The sequence below is a fragment of the Bufo bufo genome, chromosome 2 (assembly GCF_905171765.1).
Source record: "Bufo bufo chromosome 2, aBufBuf1.1, whole genome shotgun sequence".
In the NCBI taxonomy this organism is placed as follows: domain Eukaryota; kingdom Metazoa; phylum Chordata; class Amphibia; order Anura; family Bufonidae; genus Bufo; species Bufo bufo.
The window spans coordinates 360127934-360154930 of record NC_053390.1 but is presented as its reverse complement, the minus strand read 5'-3'; the positions used below and the strand labels follow the sequence as shown (position 1 = coordinate 360154930).

The following is a 26997-nucleotide window of genomic DNA, read 5'->3' as shown; positions in this document are numbered from 1 at the left end:
TTGAAAAAAAATATCATGTTTTTGTGTCTCCATTTTATGAAAGCCATATTTTTTTATTTTTCTGCCGAATGTCTTGTGTAGGGGCTTGTTTTCTATGGAAACAGTTGACATTTTTATTGGTATAATTTTTGGGTACATATTTTTTCATTGTTCAATATTATACTTTTTGGGGCAAGGTGACCAAAAAATTGCTTTTTTGGCATAGTTTTATTTTTATTCTTTTACAGTATTCACTTGAGGGGGCATACCATGTGATATTTTTGTAGAGCAAGTTGTTGCAGATGCTGCAATAGCTAATATGTCTATTTATTATTTTTGTTACGTTTTAGACAGTAAACGCATTGTTGAAAAGAAAAAAAAATTTGTCTTGCCATTTTCTGAAAGCCATATTTTTTTTATTTTTCAGGGGATTGTCTTATGTAGGGGTCCATTATTTGCAGGATGAGGTGGCGGTTTGATTGGTATCATTTTGAGGTACATATGACTTTTTGATCTCTTGGTATTACACTCTTTGTAAGGCAAAGTGACCATAAAAATGGCAGTTTTGGCACTGTATTTTTTATATTTTTTTATGGAATTCACCTGATAGAGTGGCTCATGTTATATTTTTATAGAGCTAGTCGTTGCGGATGCAACAATACCTAATATGTCTGTTTTAAACTTTTTTTTTACTTTTTATTTGTGTCCTACTGTGGGTCTTCAACTTTTGGGGGTCTGATCCTCTCTACAATGTCTTACAATATTGTCCTAATGGTCGGAGATTCCTTTGTTTGTCATGTGATGGTCATTTAGAAATGTTATAAACATTTTATGTGCATGTTACACAGTGTATTCTTATGGACTGGAAGGAGGAACCCTTACAGTATTCACATTCAAGTGGAAAATTTCCATTGCTAATGGTTATTTGAAAACATTGTTCCTTAAATAAATGCAGTAATAATTCAGAATTCTTGGTTTGAATTTACTCAAAATCATTTTATCTAGTTATCTATTTTATTGGAAGGTCATAAAAGATTTGTTGTGTCAAATATAACAAGAGGCAGCTAAACGGGGGCCCAATAGCAGAATAAGATGTGGCCCCCACCACCTAATGTCAAAAAATGTAAATATCAGCATAAGTAGCAATAATTAAAGGTATGTATAAAAGCACCATATATCAGAAAACCCACATTATAGCATAAAACAACCATATTGTTATTTTCCAATGTACAATGTTCTTGCATCACATATCCCACCTCCCCTTGCCCTCACTGCCGACCCACTGGGACCCACAGCAAGTGCTAAGGCTATAGTTATGCCCATGTTCAGTGATTAGCTTTTTACAGTTTATAGACTACAGGTGAATAGTATCTGTCTCTGTGCATATTCCTGTAACAAGTTTCAATGGCTGATTAATCAGGGAATTTCCATGCACTTACTCTTAAAATATTCAATTACTAAGGAGCTATTACCACAATATTGTTGAAATCAGGCACAATCTGTCATCCTCCACCCAATTTAACCCATTGCAAGCAGCACTGATAATACACCTTTTACACAAGATCATCCTTCAAGCAATTATCAGGAAAGTACTGAATGTTCCTAATAATTGCCTGATCATCAGCAGAGGTTAAGTTGTATTTACATGCAGCAATCATCTCCTCTGTATGGGGGCTAGGAATTGCTACTACGATCATTCGACCCTATACACATTTTATTTTCTGGGCAAGGTATCCCAGTTTACACAGGATGATCTGCTGCCCAGAAATTCGGTGGCAGCCAAAAGATGTGACCGCCCAATACGGTTTCTCTTTACTGAATTTGATTATACTGTAGGTGCAGCAGCACAAGGCACAGTTCAAAGGTAGATTTGCAGTGCAATCCTCTCTCAATAGCAGCATAGAAGCAACAATGATGGTAGTACTCCCTTGCTATCTCTCTCTTTCTCACTAAGACTTTTACAGTCTTCAGCAAAACCACAGGCATGCAATAAGGTTCTTATTTAATGGGTTATCCGAGCCTGGAAATGCCCCCCCCCCCCCATATGCCCGGGCCCCTCACACTGATTCTACTCCCCACTCCCTGCACCGCTCCTGGTCCATGCACTGCATCCGCTGCTTCTCCAGTGCGTGGATAAAAACATCCGGTGTCTGTGGGGGCAGGCAGCCAATGTCAGGCAGTGACACAGACGAGCCTCCAGAGCGTCACCCGCGATGCTAGGGAGGCTCGTCTCCAGGCTTGGACTGGCCCACAGTGGTACAGGGGAATCCCCCGGTGGGCCCCTAGTCTCCCACCTCCTGCACAAGTGGCACATAACAAAGTAGACTTACTGCACTACATACATATATTGAATGTATAGCACCTCAACCAGCCTATGTTCATACAGGTAAGTAGAATCCGTGTGAGGGGCCTGGGCATATGGGAGGGCATTTCCAGGCTTGGATAACCCCTTTAACTTTTTCTGTAGTTCACAGACTGAGGGGTGCAGAATTTAGATACAGGTGGCTGATCCGTCTCAAAGTATGGTGGGTGATTTAGCAGACTTTCTGCCCTAAGTCCAATGCATCGCTTTGTGAGTTCTGGATCTTCCAACATGTCTAGTCTTTTTCCTTCAGAGGGTACTTTGACAGTAGTTTGTCTAACAGCTGAAGCCTCAGAGACAGAAGTTCTCTGAGCTTGGGCTTAGCTTCTGCAGGAACTCTCCACATACACGTCTTTCTTGTATCTTTCCTTAGACTAGATTCACACTCTAACTAACCAGTTTGTGGACCTAGTCCATCACCTGTCAATCTACACAGTCGGCAAAACATTAAAGTGTACCCAAATGTTCATAAATATTTTAACCTGTTTTAAATAGGCTGAGATTAATTTTTCGAATATGCTTTATTTATTTTTTTCCTACTGAAATAGGCACCTGAAGTTTAGGGGCCTATTGTGCTTTAGAATCCACACTTACACTGCTATGTATAGGAGTACGGATTCTCCTGTGGGCAGCAAACCAACACATAAATTAATTATGTCCCTGCAGAACATTAGTTTACATTGTCAATTTGATGGAACTGCATGCGCCTGCAGACAGTGCCATCGGCTATCACACTGATCCTGTACCGTACTCGATATTTGTAACAGAAAACCCCTCAACACAGCACAGTGTGATGTCAGTGATATCACATACACTACTCACAAAAAGTTAGGGATATTTGGCTTGTGGGTGAAATTTCAGGATGAACCTAAAATGCACTTTAACCTTTACAGGTGAACTTCTCTAAACTTTTGAATGCACATGTCCAACTGTTCAACGTTTCAGTACTTTTTGCACAACTTGCTGTTCTCTAAGAAGGACCTTAACGGAAAAATTCACAGGTATTTGATCCATGAATCACCCAATAAATGTCCTGGTTCAGTTAGAATTGGATTTTAAACAGTCCTCCTCACCATGCTGTTCACATTTTGACATCATGAGACCAAGATGACACCTCACAATTGATCAACAGTACCTCGCCATTGCGAGGCTTCAAGCAGGATGTTCTCAGACAGAAGTGACCACTGAGCTTACAGTGTCACAGAGTGTCATCAACAGGTTGCAAGATAAATACAGAGAGACTGGAAGAGTCACAGAAAGGCATAGAAGTGGACTGTCATGGTCCCTTAGGTGACTGATGTCAGGAGATCAGGGAGACTGGCTGAGCGTGGAGGAATCTAACTGCCTCCTTGATTTCTCTTTATTCAGTGTTGATAGGGTTAATGACCACTTCCCTTTTCTCAGCTGTTGCTCAGTGGTCATCACTTCTACCCTTGATAGTCTGACCCTACCTTTCAGACTATGCGGTAGATAGCTTCATTCGGGTTTGGCTGAGCTGGTGTGAGGTCGTCTCTGGTGTTCCTGTTCATCCATCTCTACAGAAGTTAAGTGTCGCGTTTGTTTGTTATATTCCCTGTTGTTGTATCTGGGCCCGAGACAGAGACTTCCATTCGTCCATCTGGGGAGGAATGGGTTGTCTCTGGTCCTTACCTTATTCCAGGGCATTATAGGGAAATAAGGGCCTAGGTTTCCTGCATATGAATATTCCTACCTTCAAGGTCTATTCATATTGATAGGTAGTCAGGGCCCGGATTAGGGTTGTCTAGGAGGTGACCTGTTTCTTCCCTAGTTTCCAGGCCTAGTTACTGTTCCCCTTCCCTCCTGTATTCAGTGTGGAGTTCCTTTCCCCCACACTGATCATGACATGGACATCCTTTGGCCACATCCCACACTGATGACCACTTCATTGTGAACAATGCCCTGCGGAACCAGATGATGAATGCCACACAACTCCAAGCACTTTTAAGGGAAGTGAGAGGCACCCAAGTGTCACATCAGACCATTTAAAACCATTTACATCAGCATGGTTTGCGTGCTAGATGACCTGCAAGGGTTCCTGACCACACCACGTGGCACAGGCGTCATCCTCTTGCATGGGCCAGGGAGCATCTACACTGGACAAGGGACCAGTGGGCCTCAGTGTTGTTCACACATGAAAGTCGATTTACATTGAACAGAAATGATGGCCGCCAACGATGTTGGAGACGTTAAGGAGAGCGCTATGCATAAGCCACTGTTGTCACCAGATGAGCCTTTGGTGGTGCTGGAGTTACAGTGCGGGCAGGTGTGTCTAGTCAATACAGAACTGCCCTACACTTTGTGAATGGTACAGTGACAAGCCCATACTACTTGTATCATAACATAATTAATTCTGAAATTGTGCCTCTGCATGAACAACACAGGCATAATTTTATCTTCATGGACGACAATTGCAATGTCCTGCCCCCTACAGGGCCAATCATGTCCCAGGTTTTTCGGAATGCCGAGTGGTGTGGCCTCAATAGTTTTCTGTGTGTGTCACTGTGCTCCTACCTGGAGACCATGACTCCTCAGGGTTAGGCTCCGAAGCAATAACGGGGAGAGTAATGATGGGGGTGGAGAAATAGTCGAGTCCAGACTTTTATAAAGTTCAACAGTTTTACTTGAATCAACTTGCATCTGTACAAGAAGGGGTGTTTCTCTTGGTTCCAGCAGGTTTTGGCATAAACTGGCAGGCAAACTTAAAGATTCTGCTTTATCTCTCTGCGGTGCTAAACTCGGCTTTAGTCTGATCGCTGGATTTCAGGCCTGTTCTGGTACCTTTGGAGTGGGGTGCCTTTGGCTGTTGACCCCCTCGCAACACTCTGTCGGTTAATCTGTAAGGAGTCAGGGTGATTTTCCTCTCCTTTCAACTATAGACTAGACTCCAGACTGACTAACACTAGACTAAAAAATTCTTGCAGCCCCTACCTTGGTAGGAAACCGGACTAGCCCACTTCTCCCAAATGGAAGAGAATGGTAAGTTCCATTGCATTTAAAGGGCTTCTGTCACCCCACTAAACCTTTTTTTTTGCTTACTTATAATCCCCACACTGCGATTTATGCCTACATAATCTAATTAATCATTTTGGTCCTGTAGATTTTGTTTAAAACATGCTTTTAAAATATGCAAATTACCTTGCTACCAGCAAGTAGGGCGGCTACTTGCTGGTAGCAGCCACATCCTCCGATCCTAAAGATGCCCCCTCCGCATTGTGATTGACAGGGCCAGGGAACGGAATCGTTCTCTGCTGGCCCTGCCTGTTTGCATTCAAAATCTGGCGCCTGCGCCGCGGCCGTACCTGTCTTCAATCGGCGCAGGCGCACTGAGAGGCGGCCGCTCACTCGGCCGCTCCATCCTCAATGCGCCTGCGCCGGGTGTAGATGTGATGTCATCGGCGCAGGCGCATTAAGGATGGAGCGGCCGAGCGAGCGGCCGCCTCTCAGTGCGCCTGCGCCGATTAAAGACAGGTACGGCCGTGGCGCAGGCGCCAGATTTTGAATCCAAACAGGCAGGGCCAGCAGAGAACGATTCCGTTCCCTGGCCCTGTCAATCACAATACGGAGGGGGCGTCTTTAGGATCGGAGGATGCGGCTGCTACCAGCAAGTACGTCTGGCCTATTACTCATGAGCACATGGAATATTATTTTTACCACTATATAATGACATGTGACTGCTGTATATAATAAACCTTCCTTTCTAATGAATGTAGGGAGAAATGTTTTTTTTTGTTCTTTAAAAAAAAGAAATAAAAAAGAAATTGGGGAATGTAATATAACCTACAAACTGTGAACCATGTTGGATTATGAGTCATTTGTGTACAAAAAATTCTATCCTGGCTAGATTGTAAGAATTCACCAATATTGTGACAGTATGTCTCCCGATAGCTTTGTAAATAAAAAATCAGGTTTACTCTAATTTTCTTTTTTCCAACAGTATCGGTGAAATATTACACAATACTAAATGTCTCTGTATTTAACGTAGAATACTTCACTTGTGCTGTGTAACCAAAACATGTCTCAATTTCAAATATCTAAACATTAGAGAATCCATAAACATTTTTAAAGAGGACCTATCACCACAAAATGCTATGCAATCTTTATGCACCATGTTATAGAGCAGGAGGAGCTGAGCAGATTGATATATAGTTTTGTGGTAAAAGATTAAGTAAAACATGTAATTTATACATGCTCTGTGATTACAGGTTTTACTAAATCTTTTCCCAAAAAGCTAGATATATAAATCTGCTCAGCTCCTCCTGCTCTATAAGATGGGGATTTCAGATTGCACTGCATTTTGTGGTGACAGGTCTTCTTTAAATCCTCAAATAATTTTAAATGTCCTACACCCATTTCTAAAAATCGCAGAAAAGGGTTTCTTCTTATAGTTTAAGGAATGAGAACACTAACACCTCTTGAATAGATGGTATATGTGAAGAGAAAAGAAGTACCATTCCAAGAGCACTGCACAGTGTGTAGTTTATCCTTTACCAAATATGTCCCCTGAAAACAGATAATCAATGGTAGGTAAAGCCTTATTCACATGACCGCGTCCATGTTGTAGTCTGCAAACCCCAGATCTGCAAAATACGGACACCTTCTGTGTGCAATTTTTCACCCTCCAATCACTAAACTATTCTTGTCTACAATATGGACAAGAATATTATATGTCCTATAACTTTTGGAACAGGGATAAGGACAGCACATGGATGACCTTTGTGAGCTGTTGTTTTTTTTTTTTTTTTTGCTAACCCATAGAAATTAATGGAACTGTGTGCAATCTGCAAAAAATAAGGATGCAAAATACGGTTGTGTGCATGAGCCCTAGATCTTGAGATACCTAAAGATGGGATGTCACTTTGTAGGATCTCCCACACCTCTAACATTCCAAGTAAAAAAGCTATCCTTGTTCGCCATAGTGACAATAAACAGTAAGATATGCGAACAAAATACATTGGCATACATATCTCTAAATAAAGAAATACAGATAATATAGACAGAATCAGTGGTCATCCATACAAAACATAAGCAAAAGGTATTTCTTCAGGATCAGTTGTAAGTAAGGGTCCACTCCTTGGTTCAAAAAGGGGGGTGTAAAAGGGGAAAGGAAAGTTTAGAGGAAAAAGGGGTAAGGGATAATCAATCAGATCCTGCAGCACTCCAATATTAAATGTTGAAGAAATTAGATTGTTGTGAGTCTCCTGATGCAGATTATCTACATATGTTTTGGACTTGTCCAGAACAAAAAAAATATTGAGCAATAAAACTATATTACCCAAAAATTTTAAGTGGTGATTCCAATTGCGGTGTAGTGTTGGATTTTGAGTGAGCTTTCCAAGGTAGGGTGCCATAAATATTAAAGGATTCTTTTGGTTAAAATAATGTTTTTGGCAAGACTCTTGATTGCACGGGCTTGGTTTTCATCTAATACTCCAAGAATAAATACATGGCTAAATCTCGTTAATAAGATCAAAAGCAGTGCAGTTTCTAGGTAAAATTTCTCTCAGGGCGAGTGTCAAAAAAACTCCCCCCCCCCCCCCCATCAAAACTTCTTGATGAAATCATATCAGAAGAGTACTTGCAACCGTCTCACCATATATACAGTACAGACCAAAAGTTTGGTCACACCTTCTCATTCAAAGAGTTTTCTTTATTTTCATGACTATGAAGGCATCAAAACTATGAATTAACACATGTGGAATTATATACATAACAAACAAGTGTGAAACAACTGAATATATGTCATATTCTAGGTGTCACTACCAGAGCTTTGAGACGTTCTCACAGCTCTGTTTCTCCACCCCTGTGATTATGTCACTACTAGAGTTTGGAGGAGTTCTCACTGCTCTGTTTCTCCGCCCCTGTGATGAAGTCTTTACTTTCGGTTTCCTTCCTCCCAGCTGTTCCTCTTGCGGTTGATTTCCCTGCCTTTAAATCACCCCTCCTCCTATTGTAGGGCGTGGATTATATTTCTCATTTCAGTTGTAGCTCTTGCCTGAGTATCTTCACTTGTAGCTATCAGTTCACTGGACCTGTGTTCTGCTGCAGCAAGCACTCCGGATATTGCCAGCTGTCCTTGGATCCGTCTTCTCTGCGGCTGCAGCACCTTCAGCTAAGTGTGCAGACATTGTTGTGTACCTGGTTATTTTCTGACTGGATCTGAGGTGGCCACGGTTCCCTCCATATACTGAGCAGGGCACCGGTGGCCGTGCCCCTTCCACTATTGTAGGGGTTACAGTGGTCATTAGTCTTAGGTACGTGGGCATGCCTCGTTCCGCCATTTGGATCCGGGCATGTGCTTTAGCAGCATAGGGAGAGCTTTGAGGGTCTGACAGGGGTCACCCTTTATCCTCCCTAGTTTGGGTCCGGTCAGTAACTCTTTTTACTGTGTATACTCACATACAGCCGTGACACTAGGTTCTTCAAAGTAGCCACCTTTTGCTTTGATTACTGCTTTGCACACTCTTGGCATTCTCTTGATGAGCTTCAAGAGGTAGTCCCCTGAAATGGTCTTCCAACAGTCTTGAAGGAGTTCCCAGAGATGCTTAGCACTTGTTGGCCCTTTTGCCTTCACTCTGCGGTCCAGCTCACCCCAAACCATCTCGATTGGGTTCAGGTCTGGTGACTGTGGAGGCCAGGTCATCTGGCGCAGCACCCCATCACTCTCCTTCATGGTCAAATAGCCCTTACTGTCAAAGTTTTCCCAATTTTTCGGCTGACTGACTGACCTTCATTTCTTAAAGTAATGATGGCCACTCGTTTTTCTTTACTTTGCTGCTTTTTTTGCTGCTCCCAGGGGGGAGCTGTGTCTTTAGCAATTTTAATTAATGGTAGGGCTGAGAATGGATAGGGAAAGGCGATCTGCAGACGCCGCATCCCCCTGAGGGCCAGAGTGCAAACATGACAAGTAGCCTGTAAATAGGCAGTGTAGGACATATCATATAGGTTAAGCCTAAAACATAACAATCAGCAATTGCGGCATAACGGGTCAATGACCTGGCAATAGGCGACACCTATAGATACCCAAGCGCAATTACACGGGCTAAACACTAGCAGCCTATGTGCGATATATATGTGGGAAAGAGCAAGTCCTTTGAATAATATAATAATCCTCTTAGAGGATATAGATACGGAGCCCACAGGTCCAGGTCCTCCATATATCTTTTAAACGTGTGTGTTTTTTCTGTGTTGGAATATAGTTTATTAAAAGACAAATAAAAGTTATTTTTTAATAGGACCAGAAACGGGAATTATAGTCAGCAGGCTATTGGAACTGTATATTGTGTGGCACAGTGTAGCGGTATACTGTATATTGTGTGGCACAGTGTAGAGGTATATTGTATATTGTGTGGCACAGTGTAGCGGTATACTGTATATTGTGTGGCACAGTGTAGGCTATATGTGTATAACAAACATATTCCACATGAAAACTTACAATTACTTGGCTTGGCCCTTGGGGATCTCGGACACCACTTCAACACTTTGGCTGGGGGGCTCGGTGGAGCTGATGTTGTGTTTTATCCTAATGAGAAAGATTTCATAATACGGATTTGGAGAGGGGGCAGAGGGATAGCAGAGCAGGGAGAGGCTGGTGCTGCTACTAGGGGGTCATACCATGGGGGAGTAATAAAGCCCACCATAATGCCCCCCCCAGTAGAAATAATTCTCCTTATAATGTGTAAAACATACCCCCTTGTAATGCCCCCAGTTGAGCTAATGTTCCCATAATGTGCCAATATAAAATACCCCTTCTTAGTGCCCCCGTAGATGACCCCAAAGTGCCCCATAGTACCCACCATAATGTGTCCCAGTATAAAATGCCCCTATACAGAGCCCCCTATTTAAAATACCCCTTCTTTTTAGCCTCAGTAGATGCCCCTATAGTGCCACCCAATAATGTGCCAGTAAGATGTGCCCACATAGATGCCCCCTAATCATGTGCCAGTAAGATGTGCCCCCATAGATGCCCCCAATCATGTGCCAGTAATAGGAGCCCCCATAGATGCCCCCAATCATGTGCCAGTAATAAGAGCCCCCCCACCATCATGTGCCAGTAGCCAGAGTGCCCCCCCTATCATGTGCCAGTAGCCCCCTTATGTGCCAGTCGTCCCCCTATCATGTGCCAGTAGCTCCCCTATCAAGTGCCAGTAGCCCCCCTTATGTGCCAGTTGCCTCCTATCATGTGCCAGTAGCCCCCCTTATGTGCCAGTAGCCCCCCTTATGTGCCAGTAGTCCCCCTTATGTGCCAGTAGCCCCCCTTATGTGCCAGTAGCCCCCCTTTGTGCCAGCAGCCCCATTATGTGCCAGTAGTCCCCCTTATGTGCCAGTAGCCCCCCATGTGCCAGTAGCCCCCCTTATGTGCCAGTAGTCCCCCTTATGTCTGTGCCAGTAGCCCCCCTTATGTGCCAGCAGCCCCCCTTATTTGCCAGTATTGTAATTTGTACATATATATATATATATATATATATATATATATATATAAAAACTAAAAAAAACGTATACTTACCTCCTCCAGGATGCGATGCAGGCCTCTTCCGGCCTGTGTCCCTCGCTGGCTCAGGCAGCGCGATGACCTGCACCGGCCTCTGATAGGCTGCCGGCCTAGTGCTTACAGCCTATCAGAGGAACAGGGAGAGGGGACACACCTCTCCCTCCCCTGCCGCAGCACAGACATTTGTATTGCCGTCCTGAGGACGGCGATACAGATGACTATGGAGATGAGTGAGTGCTTCCATAATAGAAGCGCAGAGCTCATCTCCTGCTGTGCCCTGCCGGCGCCCCCCTTCTGACAGCGCCCCAAGAAACGGCCCTGATCAAAAGGTATGAATACGTTTTATATAAACAAAGAAACTCGGAGAATAAATGGCTTAAGATATGGGGAGATTGGAATCTTTAATTTTTCCCGGCTCTCCCTTTATTATCTATGTTTCATTTTTTTATAGTTGTCCTTATGTGGTAAAGTAAAAAGGGCATTCTGTAAAAAAATTACTTTGTTCCATGCACTGCGTGCTTCATACCTTGCTGGAGTCACAGTGGTGGGGGTGCTCCTGTCCAGTGTCAAACTGACCATCCAGCTTGACGGACATCCTTGAGGACAGAGTATGTTATCTCAGGCCCATAGGAAATCAAGTACTTGCGCCATTGCTCATACTTCCGACATGTGCAGTGAAGCTCAGTATGCTAGCCTGGGGTTCATTGACACATAGCACATTCACAGGAAGCTAGGCTAGCACACCTAGTTTGACTATGCATGAAGGAGAGGCTATAGCACTTGTGGTTGATTTCTGATTGGCTCGAGATGATGTACCTTGTCAATCTAGTCCGATTGGCCAGGTTTTAGGCATGGCCAGCTTGACTATGCTCCAGAGCACAGAATAAAAGCAGTATTCATCAACTGCAAAAATACTGACTGAACAAAATACTTCATTTGCGTACCAACAAAATCTTAAAACATATTAATAACATCATTGCTCCCATCATTACTACAGCACTGCTCCCATCATTACTAGCTCTGCTCCCATCATTACTACATCACCACTGCTCTCATCATTACTACAGCACTGCTCCTATCATTACTACAGCACTGCTCCCATCATTACTACAGCACTGCTCCCATCATTACTACAGCACTGCTCCCATCATTACTACAACACTGCTCCCATCATTACTACAGCACTGCTCCCATCATTGCTACAGCACTGCTCCCATCATTGCTACAGCACTGCTCCCATCATTACTACAGCACTGCTCCCATCATTACTACAGCACTGCTCCCATTATTACTACAGCACTGCTCCCATCATTACTACAGCACTGCTCCCATCATTACTACAGCACTGCTCCCATTATTACTATTGCTACAGCACTGCTCCCATCATTGCTACAGCACTGCTCCCATCATTACTACAGCACTGCTCCCATCATTACTACAGCACTGCTCCCATCATTACTACAGCACTGCTCCCATCATTACTATTACTACAGCACTGCTACCATCATTACTACAGCACTGCTCCCATCATTACTACAGCACTGCTCCCATCATTACTATTACTACAGCACTGCTCCCATCATTACTATTACTACAGCACTGCTCCCATCATTACTATTACTACAGCACTGCTCCCATCATTACTAGCTCTGCTCCCATCATTACTATTACTACAGCACTGCTCCCATCATTTCTTGCTCTGCTCCCAACTTCTGGCAACAGAGCTGATCCTGGGGGTGCACAGGGTTGGACTCCCGCTGATCAGCTAGTAATGGCCTATCCTACGGGTAGAACATCACTTAGTGAGGGCTGGAGCAAAACCTTGTCAAGTTCTACAGATCCCCCCCCCCCCCATAAAACTATATATCAGTATATATATATATATATATATATAATGTAAAAACGGCAGCATTCCAAAGGATAAAAATAGAAAAAATACTTTATTTACCCACAGGGAACATGGGACGTTTCGGCTCTATACAGGAGCCTTCCTCAAGCAGTGTGTACAGACAAAGTGTTGAGCATATATAGCTTTGTGCCAAATCATAGCAATTTACATGCCAGCTGAGGAATATGGGACATTTCATGATTTATTTTCTACTCAACTTCAGAGTTTCCGCACTGATATGGAGGAGGGTAAACGTTTCAAGTGGAACCGTGAGTCCGACGATTATAAAAGGGGCAACATTTATTCCTGGCAATCTGATGATAAGAATGTCCAGATTAGCAAAGATACATGGAAAAAGAGAAAAAGAACCACTCAAGTTGCATCTTCTATAGATCAATCTTTTTTAGGGGTAAAGGAAGCGGAGTTGCCTGGAAACAGCGCATCCGGCGTGGAGGTCGTAGACACTGAAGATTTCAAAAGGCTGCACAACAACAAGCCACGACCACCTCCTGGCAGGAACATACCGTCCAGGAAAAAATGATTGTAGTGAACCTTTCATCTAAGGACTTAACCAATTCACAAGTGAGTGTACTCAGCAAGGGACTTTCTTTTTGCCCTAAAACTACTGCAAATTGGTTTGAGCTTGATTTTGATTTACATGCTTTTTTCCGTGCTATTAAGTTGAAAGTTTGGTTTCACAATAAGGAGCGGATCGAACATGCCAAGATGAGTGAATTATCTCTTGGCATGTTCGATCTCTCACTTAAAAGCAATTTTAATCCTGTAATCAATGAGCCTGCAATTGAGGCGTATGTGGCTGCTGTTAAATCTGACATCCAGAGATTGAAAACGATGCATTCTGTACAACCTTTTAGTCATCCAAATGTGACTGTTGACGAGATGGTTGCCCTCAATGAATTGAAACATGATCCCGAACTTACAAGTAAGGCCGCCGATAAAGGCGGTGCGATGGTCGTGTTAGACACCCATAAATATATTGCCGAAAAGAATTTCACTCTCCGCCCATTATGTCCTACCGCAGGTCTAGGAGCATCAAAGACCAGCTGGTTAGGGCTGACGTGGGGACTCTTAAAACAGCAAGACAGATGACATTAACAGGCAATAGTTTTGGCTGTTTCCCCTGTTTGTCATGTGTAAACTGTAAATATATCCTTAAGGGTAGGACCTTCACGCACCCTCAAACTGGGGTCGTACATCAGATACGGCATTATCTGACCTGCGACTCCAGTTATGTTATTTACGTAATTGTATGTCCTTGCAACTTGGTTTATGTCGGTGAAACAACAACTGACTTTAAGTCACGTTTTAATAATCACTGACTTAGCATCAGGAAAAAACGACTTGACCTACCAGTGTCAAAACATTTTGTCAATTCTAAGCATACAGAAAAAGATCTTAAATGTTGCATTATTGATTTCGTACCAATGCCTAGGAGAGGTGGCAACAGGATTAGTCTTTTAAAAAAAAGGGAGCTAAAATGGATCTACATATTAAATTCCCTAAAACCGCATGGTCTGAATGTGGACTACAAAATTGGGGTTGGCTAGGTCTGTGACTTGCCCTTCGTACGCGTATCTCAATGTCGACTGTCCCTGTGTAAAATATGGGAATTGTGTGTATTGGACAAAACACATATTCTTGATGATTCCCTAAGTTTTTAATAATTGTTCTTTTTTATCATTTTTTCCTTTAGATGGTATGCCACAGAGTTTTGGGAGAGGAGGGTCGAGGCTGCATTCATGTATGGAGTGCGATTACGGCGTGCTGAAGTTGTCTGTTTATTAAATATACTTTTTTAATTCTAGTGTCTTTTCAGTTAGAGTCTAATATATGCAGGGTGGGTGGTCATGAGGAGAACCCTCTTAAAAGGGTGGGGACAGGTGGGTTTTGATCACTGATGCAATGCGACCCTGCACTTACGTGCGGATGCGCAGTTGTTCTGTGGTCACGGTTGGAGGCTCCACCTCCATAGTGTTGTGGTAGCTTTCTCCCGATCCCACTTAGCCACCCTGGTAAACATAGGGCACGTTTATGTCCTGTGCGCTTGCGCTGGTCAATGAGTGGATTTTACCCTTATCCAAGATGGCCGATTCGATTTCATGACTGAAAAGCGCATGCGCAATATGACGACGATAACGAAACTTAGAAGCAGGAAGTACACGTCACTTAGACATGCGCAGTGGCGATTCAGGCACGCCGGACCGCACGTGTCAACATGGATGGCGGCTGGTTTTCCTCTTTCATCCTCCGTCTGCATTACCTACCTAGTAAGCACTTGACACTTTGTAAAATTGATTACAGCTGGCACTGTTATTGATATCAATTATATGTTTTTGTATGTATTTTGCTACACTATGTAATTATGAATATATTTTGTGTTATAAATTATGTGTATCACGATTATGCAGCACTGTTTGATTGGGTTATATTTCACCTACATATTTGTAATGTATTTTATACTTGACTATATATTAAATGTAATGAAGTGAGTTCACCTGGCATGTAAATTGCTATGATTTGGCACAATGCTATATATGCTCAGCACTTTGTCTGTACACACTGCTTGAGGAAGGCTCCTGTATAGAGCCGAAACGCTGCATGTTCCCTGTGGGTAAATAAAGTATTTTTTCTATTTTTATCCTTTGGAGTGCTGCCCGTTTTTAAATTTTTGTGTATCTGGATTGGCTTATATCCATATTGGGCTGGTGCACCCTTCATCTGTTTTCATCAAGGACGGTACTGCCATACTTTTTTTCTTTTCTATATATATATATATATATATATATATACAGTGCTGCCCATAATTATTCATACCCCTGGCAAATTTTTACTTAAAGTTACTTTTATTCAACTAGCAAGTAATTTTTTGGCGGGAAATGACATAGGTGTCTCCCAAAAGATAATAAGACGATGTACAAGAGGCATTATTGTGGGAAAAAAACCATTTCTCAGCTTTTATTTACATTTGAGCAAAAAGTGCCCAGTCCAAAATTATTTATACCCTTCTCAATAATCAATAGAAAAGCCTTTATTGGCTATTACAGCAATCAAACGCTTCCTATGATTGCAGACCAGCTTTTTGCATGTCTCCACAGGTATTTTTGCCCATTCATCTTTAGCAATGAGCTCCAAATCTTTCAGGTTGGAGGGTCTTCCTGCCATCACCCTGATCTTTAGCTCCCTCCACAGATTCTCAATTGGGATTCAAGTCTGGACTCTGGCTGGGCCACTCCAAAACGTTAATGTTGTTGTCTGCTAACCATTTCTTCACCACTTTTGCTGTGTGTTTTCGGTCATTGTCATGCTGAAATGTCCACTGGTGCCCAAGGCCAAGTTTCTCTGCAGACTGCCTGATGTTGAGAATCCTCATGTATTGCTATTTTTTCATGGTGCCGTTTACTGTGATTAGGTTCCCTGGTTCATTGGCTGAAAAACACCCCCAAAGCATTAGGTTCCCACCACCATGTTTGACAGTGGGGATGGTGTTCTTTGGGTTGAAGCCTTCTCCTTTTTTTACGCCAAATGAAGGAAACATCATTGTGACCAAACAATTACATTTTTGTTTAATCTGACCATAACACAAAAGACCAGAAGTCTTCTTCTTTGTCCAGATGAGCTTTTGCAAAGGCCAAGTGAGCTTTTATGTGCCTTATCTGGAGAAGTGGAGTCCTCCTTGGTCTGCATTGTGCAGTGTCCTTTGGATTGTCTGCCTTGAGACATTGCCACCAGCAGAGCCCAGATTCACCAGGATGGCCTTGGTGGTGATCCTTGGATTCTTTTTCACCTCTCTAACTATCCTCCTGGCCAGCACAGGTGTCACTTTTGGCTTTCGACCACATCCTCTGAGGATTTTCCACAGTGCAGAAAATCTTGTATTTTTTGCTCAAATGTAAATAAAAGCTGAGAAATGTTTTTTTTTCCACAATAATGCCTCTTGTACATCGTCTTATTATCATTTGGGAGACACCTATGTCATTTCCCGTCAAAAAATTACTTGCTAACAGTAACTTTAAGTCAAAATTTGCCAGGGGTATGAATAATTATGGGCAGCACTGTATATATATATATATATATATATATATATATATATATATATATATATATATATATATCAATTTACCTCCAGAACAGACACCATGTTCAACATGACAGGTCCCCTTTAAGATCTTTAAAAAAAAATCCTTTTTCATTTTCTTTAATTTTAATTTTTTTATTTTTCTTCTCAAGGTTAAAGTTCACAAATCCTTCTGGTAGTGGGAATTTAAGTCACTTTGTAGCTGTCAGATACCTTGAAGTCATCATCAAATATCTTCTCTACATTTGGCTACATAATAGAATACATTGTATCTCTGCTTGTACCTAATATTGTTTTATCCCTCAGGGACTGTATAAATGTTAGTAATAAAAGATATAAAGATATGTACTGTGCTCTTACTGGGAATAATTATCTATCCAAATATCTCATATCTACCTTTGTATCTATCTATTTATCATCTATCAGTTATCTCTATCTAATATCTATCTATCTCATGTCTATCTATTATCTATCTATTTATCATCTATCAGTTATCTGTATCTAATATCTATCTATCTCATATCTATCAATTATCTATCTATTTATCATCTATCAGTTATATCTATCTATCTATTTAACTACCGTATTTTTCGCTTTATAAGACGCACTTTCCCCCCCCCCCCCCCAAAAGTGTGGGGGAAATGGCAGTGCGTCTTATAAAGCGAACACTGCCATGTTTACTTTGGTGACGCTGATACATCGCAAGCCGCGATGTATCAGAGGGGTGGGAGGAGGGGACGGAGGCTGGCAACACTCGCGGCGGGGCCCGATGCACTCACTGTACTGTAATACATCGGACCCCGCTCACGGTAATTTTCACATGTAAAGTCTATAATCTTCAAGCAGTATCTCTGCTTTAAACTAGGGCAATCCTCTGTAGTGCAACTCACTATGAAAGCGGCAGACAGGGCGGCAGCGTTACCTCGCGATTCTTACTCATTCACGCTCCTCCCAGTTCATTCATGAATGAAGTGGGAGGAGCGTGAATGAGTGAGCATCGCGAGGTTACACTGCCGCCCTGCCTGCCGCTTTCATAGTGAGTTGTACTACTACAGAGGATTGCCCTAGTTAAAAGCAGAGATACTGCTTGAAGATTATAGACTTTACATATGAAAACTGCTTCATTACACTCTGCTTTCTTCTATACCAGTGCTCACTATGAAAGCAGCGGTCCAGTCGGCGCGTGATGTCACTCACTCAGTCATGCTCCTCCCACTTCATTAATGAAGCTGGCAGGAGCGTGACTGACTGAGTGAGTGACGTCACGTGCTGGCCGGACTGCTGCTTTTATAGTGAGCACTGGTATAGAAAAAAGCAGAGCCATTAAAAGATTTTACATATAAAGTCTACTGTGTGCCCTGTGGTGTAATGGGGGTCACTATTCGCACAGGGACAATATACTGTGACACATATGATACTGTGACCAGCATAAGATCATCTTATGCTGGTCACAGCATCATATGTGTCACAGTATATTGTCCCTGTGTGAATAGTGACCCCCATTACATAAGATGCTATATATGATGCTACATCCCCCGTAGTAGTGTATCATCCACACATCCCCCTCATAACAGTGCATCATCCACAGATCCCCCATAACAGTGAGTCATCCACAGGTCCCCCCATAACAGTGTCATCCACAGGTCCCCCCATAACAGTGTCATCCACAGGTCCCCCCATAACAGTGTCATCCACAGATCCCCCCATAACAGTGTCATCCACAGTTCCCCCCATAACAGTGTCATCCACAGGTCCCCCCATAAGTGTCATCCACAGGTCCCCCCATAACAGTGTCATCCACAGGTCCCCCATAACAGTGCGTCATCCACAGGTCCCCCCATAACAGTGCGTCATCCACAGACCACCATTAGTTCAAAACCCAGCAAAAGCACACCTTTTGGTTCAATTTTTTTTTCTTATTTTCCTCCTCAAAAATCTAGGTGTGTCTTATCATCAGGTGCGTCTTATAAAGCGAAAAATACCGTATCTCATGTCTATCTATTATCTATCTATCTATCTCATGTCTATTTATTATCTATCTATCTATCTATCTATCTCATATCTATCTATCTATCTATCTATCTATCTCTAGACTTACATATAGAGACAGTTTTATAGACTGATTATAGACTGACAATCCTTCTTTTCTTTTAGCTACTGTATTTACATTCCTGCCTGATTTCTATATAGAAGGCATAAAAGGCTGTTGTGCCCAGCTTTATGGGTCTGGGCAGTCTGAAATTGTTAGAAAATGCCTCGTCATATAGCTTAAAAATCCTTCTGACTTACCTGACAATGTCCACAGCTGATTGCTCTGAGGCTTCTTTATAACGTTTGTGCTTTCACTTTCCTTTACAAAGCTTCACAGGCACAAATAAATAAATAAATAAGCGAATGGTTTATTCTGAACGTGGTGCATTGCTCTCCAACAGGGGAAATCCAGTTAATATGATCCACAGATAAGTCATAGATATAAGTTAGAAGATAAGAATGTTGAATTCTGACATCTGACATTCCTCAATGAAAATGCTCTGTAGATCAGTTAAAAGGAATCTGTCAAGTTTATGCTGCTCTATCTGAGGGGAGCATAAACTGGTGACTCCTGAGTAGAGATGAGCGAATTTACGCTTATGAAATTCGTTCACACTTCATTTGGTGGTAAAAGGTGAATTGCATTATGGATTCCGTTACCACATACCATAACGTAATTCTATAACGGAATTCATAACGGAGTGCTTTTAGAGGCATTCAGTTATTCATTCCGTCATAATAGAAGTCTATGGGCTGCAAAACGGATCCGTCCCGTTTCTGTTATGTAGGGGTGGACTCCCCTGCATAACGGAAACCCCTGCATAACAGAAACGGGACGGATCCATTATACAGGCCATAGACTTCTATTATGATGGAATGATTAACGGAATGCCTCTAAAGGCACTCCGTTATGCATTCCTTCATAGAATTGCATGATTGTCCGTGGTAACGGAATCCATAACGCAATTCACCTTTTACCACCAAACGAAGTGTGAACGAATTTCAAAATATGAAATTCTCTCATCTCTACTCCTGAGCATCAGGCTGGTCACTTACTTGAAATAACCCAGATATTTTGATAAAATCACTAAAATGAGCCTAGTGCTGGAGAACGCTCAATTGGCTGAGCTTGAGCGTTATTATCTTAGTTCTGGTACTGTATAAACGTTATGACCTGAGTTCTGGTGCTGTATTTTATTTACTGATATTTCTTTTGGTGCTATAGCTATGTTATATCCTTGGTTCTGGTACTGTATTTTTTTCTTTACTGGAACTCCCATAGAAATAAATGGAGCAGCTGCGCAGCAACAGTCATTTCAGGGGAACAGCAGGGGTCTGCAGGGAGTATGGGACCCCCTTTTTCGTGATCGTTCGTGCCCCAGTGGTAGAATCCTCAACGATCTGGGGGGTCCTACCTGTAGATAGGGAGTAACATTTAACTACAGGAATACCCCTTTAATTGCACCATTTAAATGCTCTCTGATTCTACATCTTGAATAGATGTCTTGGAAATAGCTCACCGACCCCACAACCACAGGAGGTGCACAATCTGATGATTCACCCTTCAAATTGAAATAACTGTTAATATAAGATTGGCACACTCATACATGCGGAGCCCCACGGAGTTTCAACAATTTATTATAACTGTACTTGGTTAAAATATAATAAAATATAATATAATAAAATACAATAAAATACCTGGATATAACTTGGTTACATATATATCTCTTGTGGACCTGGATCATATAATCACATATCAGGCTTGATAGTAACTATCTGCTGAGTTTCAACAGTAAATCACCAACATACATATGTAACACCAATAGACAGATATCAAAAGAAAATGATGACCATAGTAAATATGGCGTACCAACCCAAAATAGATTCGAAATCTTAGCGCACAATTCTTTTTTAGACCAAACCCCGCCTCACCACCCACCAAGAATCCGACACATACAATCACCAGATCACGAGAAACAGACACCAATACCTTACAGACCACCGTACAGAGAAAACCGACATACCAGAGACCATATCAGCAGAAACACGACTCACGCTCACACAATGTCCAGGACACTCACCAAATGGACAGTCAGAGACATTATCACACAGAATATCCCACAAAACCGGCAAAACACGAAGAGGGAAGAAGAAAACCGGAACACAAGAGACACTATTAAACACAGATCAAAATAATATAGTAAACCTTAGTCAGACAATTCTCACATCTGCACAAATTACCTTACTAAACAAGGGATTAAAGTTTGCCCCTACAAAAAAGCTAAATAAATTTGATACCTATATAGGTATTCAAAAATTTCCCCGTAAATTATGTTTAAAGAAATATTTTTTGAAAAACCCCGTTAGCACAAACACGGAGAAGGAAGATCCCTTCACACATACTCACTTGAAAAATAAATCTAAGAAATTTCCGAGGGCGGAAATCAGTCCCGAAATATCCGCCTTTCAAAAAAACATAGAAATAGTTCCTAAATAAGATTAAACCAAAAAGATTCAATAGAAATAATCTAACTAGTGCTAAAATTAAGGCCATAAGAGAACTACAGGAAGAACAAAATATTGTAATCCGTCCGGCCGATAAGGGGGACGCCATTGTTATCTGGGGAAAAGACCAATATAATGAGGAGTGTCTGTCACAGCTGTCTGACCAATCCACATATAAGAAAATAAAAAAAGATCCGACAAGTGAATTTAAGTTAGCTTTAGCAAATTATTGTGATAAAGGTCTTCAGCAAAATATTTTGACTGAACAAGAAAATAATTATATCACAGGAACATCGGGCGGATTGCCTGCCGAAGATCCATAAGGATATAGTAAACCCTCCAGGACGCCCGATTATATCGGGGATAGGCTCCTTAACATCGAACCTATCACAATATATCGATATCCTGCTGCAACCATTGGTAAAAACTACCAAGTCCTATATAAAGGACACAACCCAAACTATTGGGGTATTAGAGGGACTGGACGCCCAACCAGAGTGGATTATTAACACACTGGACGTACAGTCCCTCTATACAATAATAGACAAAAACAACTTAATTCCAGTGGTATTTTGCAGCAGGAACAAATAAATTTTATATTAGAGGGTGTGTACCACATTCTTCACCACAATAATTTTTTCTTCAATGATGATTATTATTTACAGTTGAGGGGCACCGCCATGGGTACCAGGTTCGCCCCCAGCTACGCCAATTTATTTTTGGCCCAATGGGAACGTGAGGTCATAGATCCCAAGCTTGGGGGCGACCTGGTCCTATGGCGGCGCTACATCGACGATGTTATTTTCATTTGGAGAGATGGTGAGAATGGACTGCAACAATTTATACAGGATCTCAATAAAAATCTATATAACTTGCGTTTTATGGCAGGCACTAATAGAGAGAAGGTAGACTTCCTAGATATACAAATAATAAAAAAAGAAAACAAATACTTGTGTAACACCTATCACAAACAAACATCCACAAACGGATTTATTCTTTTCTCTAGCTGCCACTTGCCACAATGGCTCATAAATGTCCCCCTCGGACAGTTCCGCCGTATTAGGCGCAACTGTACCGAAAATGAACATTTTGAGGAGGAAACCACTAAAATGAGTTTGCAGTTTAGAGAGAAGAATTATCCTGTAAAAATACTTGAGGAAGCATTGGGAAAAGTGAGACAGCTGGACAGAAAATCCTTTTTTGGAACCAAACCCCCACAGGACTTTGACAAAAAATCTGAGTTCAGAATAATCCTGCCCTATAATGCTCAATCAAGACAAATATCACAGTTGATTAAACGACATTGGCATCATGTATTATATGATAAAACAATTGGCCCTATATTACCGGCCCAACCACTCATTACTTATACCGAAGCTCCAAATCTGGGTATACAGATAGCTCCCTCAATAAAAGATAAAAAGAAAAAAACTAACATATCAGGTTGGTTGAACCCTAATGGTTTCTTTAGATGCGGAACGTGCATAGGATGTAGGAAAACAAAATTTCCCAAAAAAACTACGGAAATTTCCTCAACCCAGAACGCCTTCTCGATGACTGTAAAACAATCCCTGACATGTAACTCCTCCAGTGTGGTCTATCTAATCCAGTGCCCTTGTCCCAAACAATATATTGGCCGAACTAAAAGACAGCTTAAAGTTAGAATATCAGAACATCTCAATAATATCACAAAAGGATGTGAAAACTACCCACTATCCAAACATTTCAAAGAGATGCATAACAAAAGCTGCACAGGCCTGTCATTTATGGCGCTGGAGAAGATAGACATACACTGGAGGGGGGGAAATCACATAGAAAAAATGTCGAGAGCCGAATCTAGGCGTATCTATGATTTTGGGAGCATGATGCCAATGGGGCTAAACTCAGAGCTGGAAATTTTTGGATTTTTATAGATATAGGGCCGTGCGCCCGTGTGTCCACGGGGAATCACAGTCTGGATGTTTATCAACACTGTGATCCCCCCTGGATCATGGGTGTACGTCCCCTGATCCTTCCCTGAATGTGTCTGACATACCACCACTTCATTCAACTTTGAAGCTAATGATTTTGAAGGACAAACTAGAAATTGCCTTATAACTGGATTTAGCATTGATTTGTTTTAAAAAAAATGATATACAGCTGATTCAATATGAACAAATGCAACAAATATAAAAAAAATGCATCAATAGAGAAAAAAAGCATCACAAGAAAAAACGCATCATAAAATCGCATGTACGAAAATTTTTGAAAAAATGAAAAAATAAAAAAATACAAAATTTTGAAAATTGACAAAATTATATTATCTATGAACTTTGAAGCAATTATAGACAGTTAGAGTAAGAAGAAATACTTTCAACATTGAGAAAATAACCATGTATGTGAAGGATCCACATTGAAGGAATCCATATTCCTTCTCTTCCATGGCACTGGTTTTTCCATGATACCATCCTTCTTTTCCCATGATCCTTTTTCTCACAAGATTATTGAAGGATATAAAAACCCACCATTCACTTGCAGGGGGTGATGCCACTGAGGAAGGGGAGAGTTATCCCCGAAACGCGTCTGGTGTAAGTTTCACCCCGATCAAACAGTGCACTGTTAACAACAAAGAATATCGAGGATCCAAGAAAGAGGCTTTCTGCACACACCTACCTTCAATCAGCTGAAAGTGAATACTGGGAACACATCCCATGCGAAATATAGAGTACTAAAAAAAACGACACAGTAAAGACCGGGACGCCGGCCTGCAATCGGAACTAACTACTCGAAAAAAAACAGCTGAGTAAAAAGGAAAGGTAAGCCCACACCTGTGGGTTATTGTATCGACTATAACTCTAACGTACATCTTGCGAAAAACATCAGCACAGTTTCTGTTTATAGAGAATCTTTGCATGTGATCTTTTACATTGATTCTGTGATGTAGTTTTTTCGAATGCCAATATAAATGAAAGTCTGTATAGAAAAATCTTTCGGATAAAACCCTTTTTTCGGATATTTTCGAAAGAAAATTTTCGGACACTCTCGAAAATTCAAATGAAAGCCCATGAGAAGATTCTCATGAGAAATTGATTACAGACTATTTGGGAAGTATATGGACTACGCAAATAAGAAGTGTTACATATGTATGTTGGTGATTTACTGTTGAAACTCAGCAGATAGTTACTATCAAGCCTGATATGTGATTATATGATCCAGGTCCACAAGAGATATATATGTAACCAATTTATATCCAGGGCATTTGTACTTATTTTGGATAATATCAGTATCTGCAATAAGTATACTAGAGCAATATAGAAATAGCTGAATATACTGTTTAATTTTCTCTTATACATTTTATTTATAAAGGTATTTTATTGTATTTTATTATATTTTAACCAAGTACAGTTATAATAAATTGTTCAAACTCTGTGGGGCTCCGCATGTATGAGTGTGCCAATCTTATATTAACAGTTGATTCTACATCTTAACTGGCAAGTGGGGCTACCAACATAAGCCAGGTTACATGCAGTACAGTTGATATGGTATATGACATTGCTGGCATTGCAATTCATGTGTTTGGTCCTGGTACTGTATTTACAGATAAGGCAGGCTATATATTTACCTGGGAGGCATGCTAAGACCACTCATTTGTTTTGTATTGGAGATGCTGGGCTACGCAAATTAGGTAAAAACATTCTCAGGTATGAACTGTATTTTCTGTGCTGGGTTCTGATACTGTATTTACTTACATTTGGTTGATTATGATACAATATTTATGTACTGAGCTCGATTCTGGTATCATGAATTTATTGAACTTAGTTCTGAAGCCATGTTTATTTTCTGAATTCATTTTTAGTTATGTATATTTTTTCCACAACGCTTGGTTCTGGTATTGTAATTACTTTGGTTTTGGTATATTATATAAAAAGCTTGTTTCCAGTACTGTATTTTTTCTTTACTGAGTGTAGTTCTAGTGTGTGTATGTAAGGGGTTCAGACCTTGTGAATTTAATCTTTTTGGCCCTGAGTGGAATGTATGACTTGCCAGCATAGGAAGGTGGAAGGAATCAAAGTTGCAACTTAAACAAGGCAAACTTTACTTGACTAAAACCAGATCTAGAGATGAGCAAATCAATTCATACAAACACATTTTATTTATCAAACAGACTTCTTGAGCAGCCAGGCAAGGGTGTAGCTATAGGGGTCTAATTGGAAAAAACTGAAATTCTGTTATTGTAGCTCTGCTCTTGAGTGACAGCTCAGAGGGCAAGGGGCTGTGAAATTTTCTATGCAGATAGCCCAGGAAATGTACTGTGCCTTGAAAAAAAACTTCATACCCCTCGAACTTTTCCAAATTTTTTTAATGCTACACCCACAAACTTAAATGTATTTTATTGGTATTTTATGTGATAGACCAACACAAAGTAGCAAGTATGTGTAAAGTGAAAAGAAAATGATACATGGTTTTCAACATTTTTAATAAATACAAATCTGGAAACTGTGGCGTGTATTTGTATTCAGCCCCCCTGAGTCAATACTTTGTAAGTTCACCTTTTGCTACAATTAGGAGCTGCACGTCTTTTGGGGTATCTATCTTTGCACATCTAGAGTCTGATATTTTTGGCTATTCTTCTGTACAAAATATCTCAAGCTCAGTCAGATTGGATGGAGAGCGTCTGTGAACAGCAATTTTCAAGTCGTTCCACAGATTCTCAATGGGATTTAGGTCTGGACTTTGGGCCATTATAATACAACAAAACATGAATTTGCTTTGATCGAAACCATTCCATTGTAGCTCTGGTTGTATGTTTAGGGTCGTTGCCCTGCTGGAAGGTGAACCTCTGCCCCAGTTTCAAATCTTTTGCAGCCTCTACCAGGTTTTCCTCCAGAATTGCCCTGTATTTAGCTCCATCCCTCTTCCCATCAACTCTGACCAGCTTCCCTGACTATGTTAAAGAAAAGCATCCCCACAGCATGATCTTGCCCCCACCATGTTTCATGGTGGGGGTTGTGTGTTCAGTGTGAGTTTTCTGCCACCTATAGCATTTTGCATTTAGGCCAAAAGGTTCAGAGCACCTTCTTTCACATGTTTGCTGTGTCCCCTAGATGGCTTGTGGCAATCTTCTCTAGGCTGCTTCTTTAATTAGTGCTCTCAGTTTATGTGGATGGCCATGTCTTGGTAGGTTTGAAGTTCCATTTTTGGATGATAGATTGAACAATGGTCAGTGAGATGTTCACAGCTGGAGATATTTTTTTATCATTTTCTTTTCATTTTAAAGGGATTGAAGTGAATGGGGCTGAGCTGCAATACCACTATACAATGTACATCACTATGCTTGGTAAGCTGTGAGAAGGCTGCGCGCTCACAGGAGTACTGGTGCCTTCTCAAATAACTGGTAGGCTCGAAACCCTCTTCTACAGATCCTGTGGATATGCCATAAATGTTTCATATGGGAATAACCTTTTAACTACAATGTATTCTATTTCTTGCCAAGGTGGGCTGTCACCAATATAAAAAAAAATCTTCTGTTTAAAATAATGTTTCTGGCAAGACTCCTAATAGCACGCATAGTTTGCGCGAGAGGTTCCCAGTATCAATACATGGTTAAATTTCGGTAAATATCAATAAGAGATATGAACATATTCTGT

At 41.2% G+C, this 26997-nt stretch overlaps 1 protein-coding gene across 2 annotated transcripts in view; it reads right to left on the bottom strand.

The window, feature by feature from the left end:
* Positions 1 to 19164, bottom strand: part of LOC120989201 (programmed cell death 1 ligand 1-like) — a 174564-nt gene extending 155400 nt beyond the window's left edge. For both annotated transcript variants that reach the window (XM_040417141.1, XM_040417142.1), the window contains exon 1: positions 19124 to 19164. The gene's annotated coding sequence lies outside the window, so the exon portion shown is untranslated. The remainder of the gene's footprint in view (positions 1 to 19123) is intronic.
* Between the last annotated feature and the right edge of the window lie 7833 nt (positions 19165 to 26997).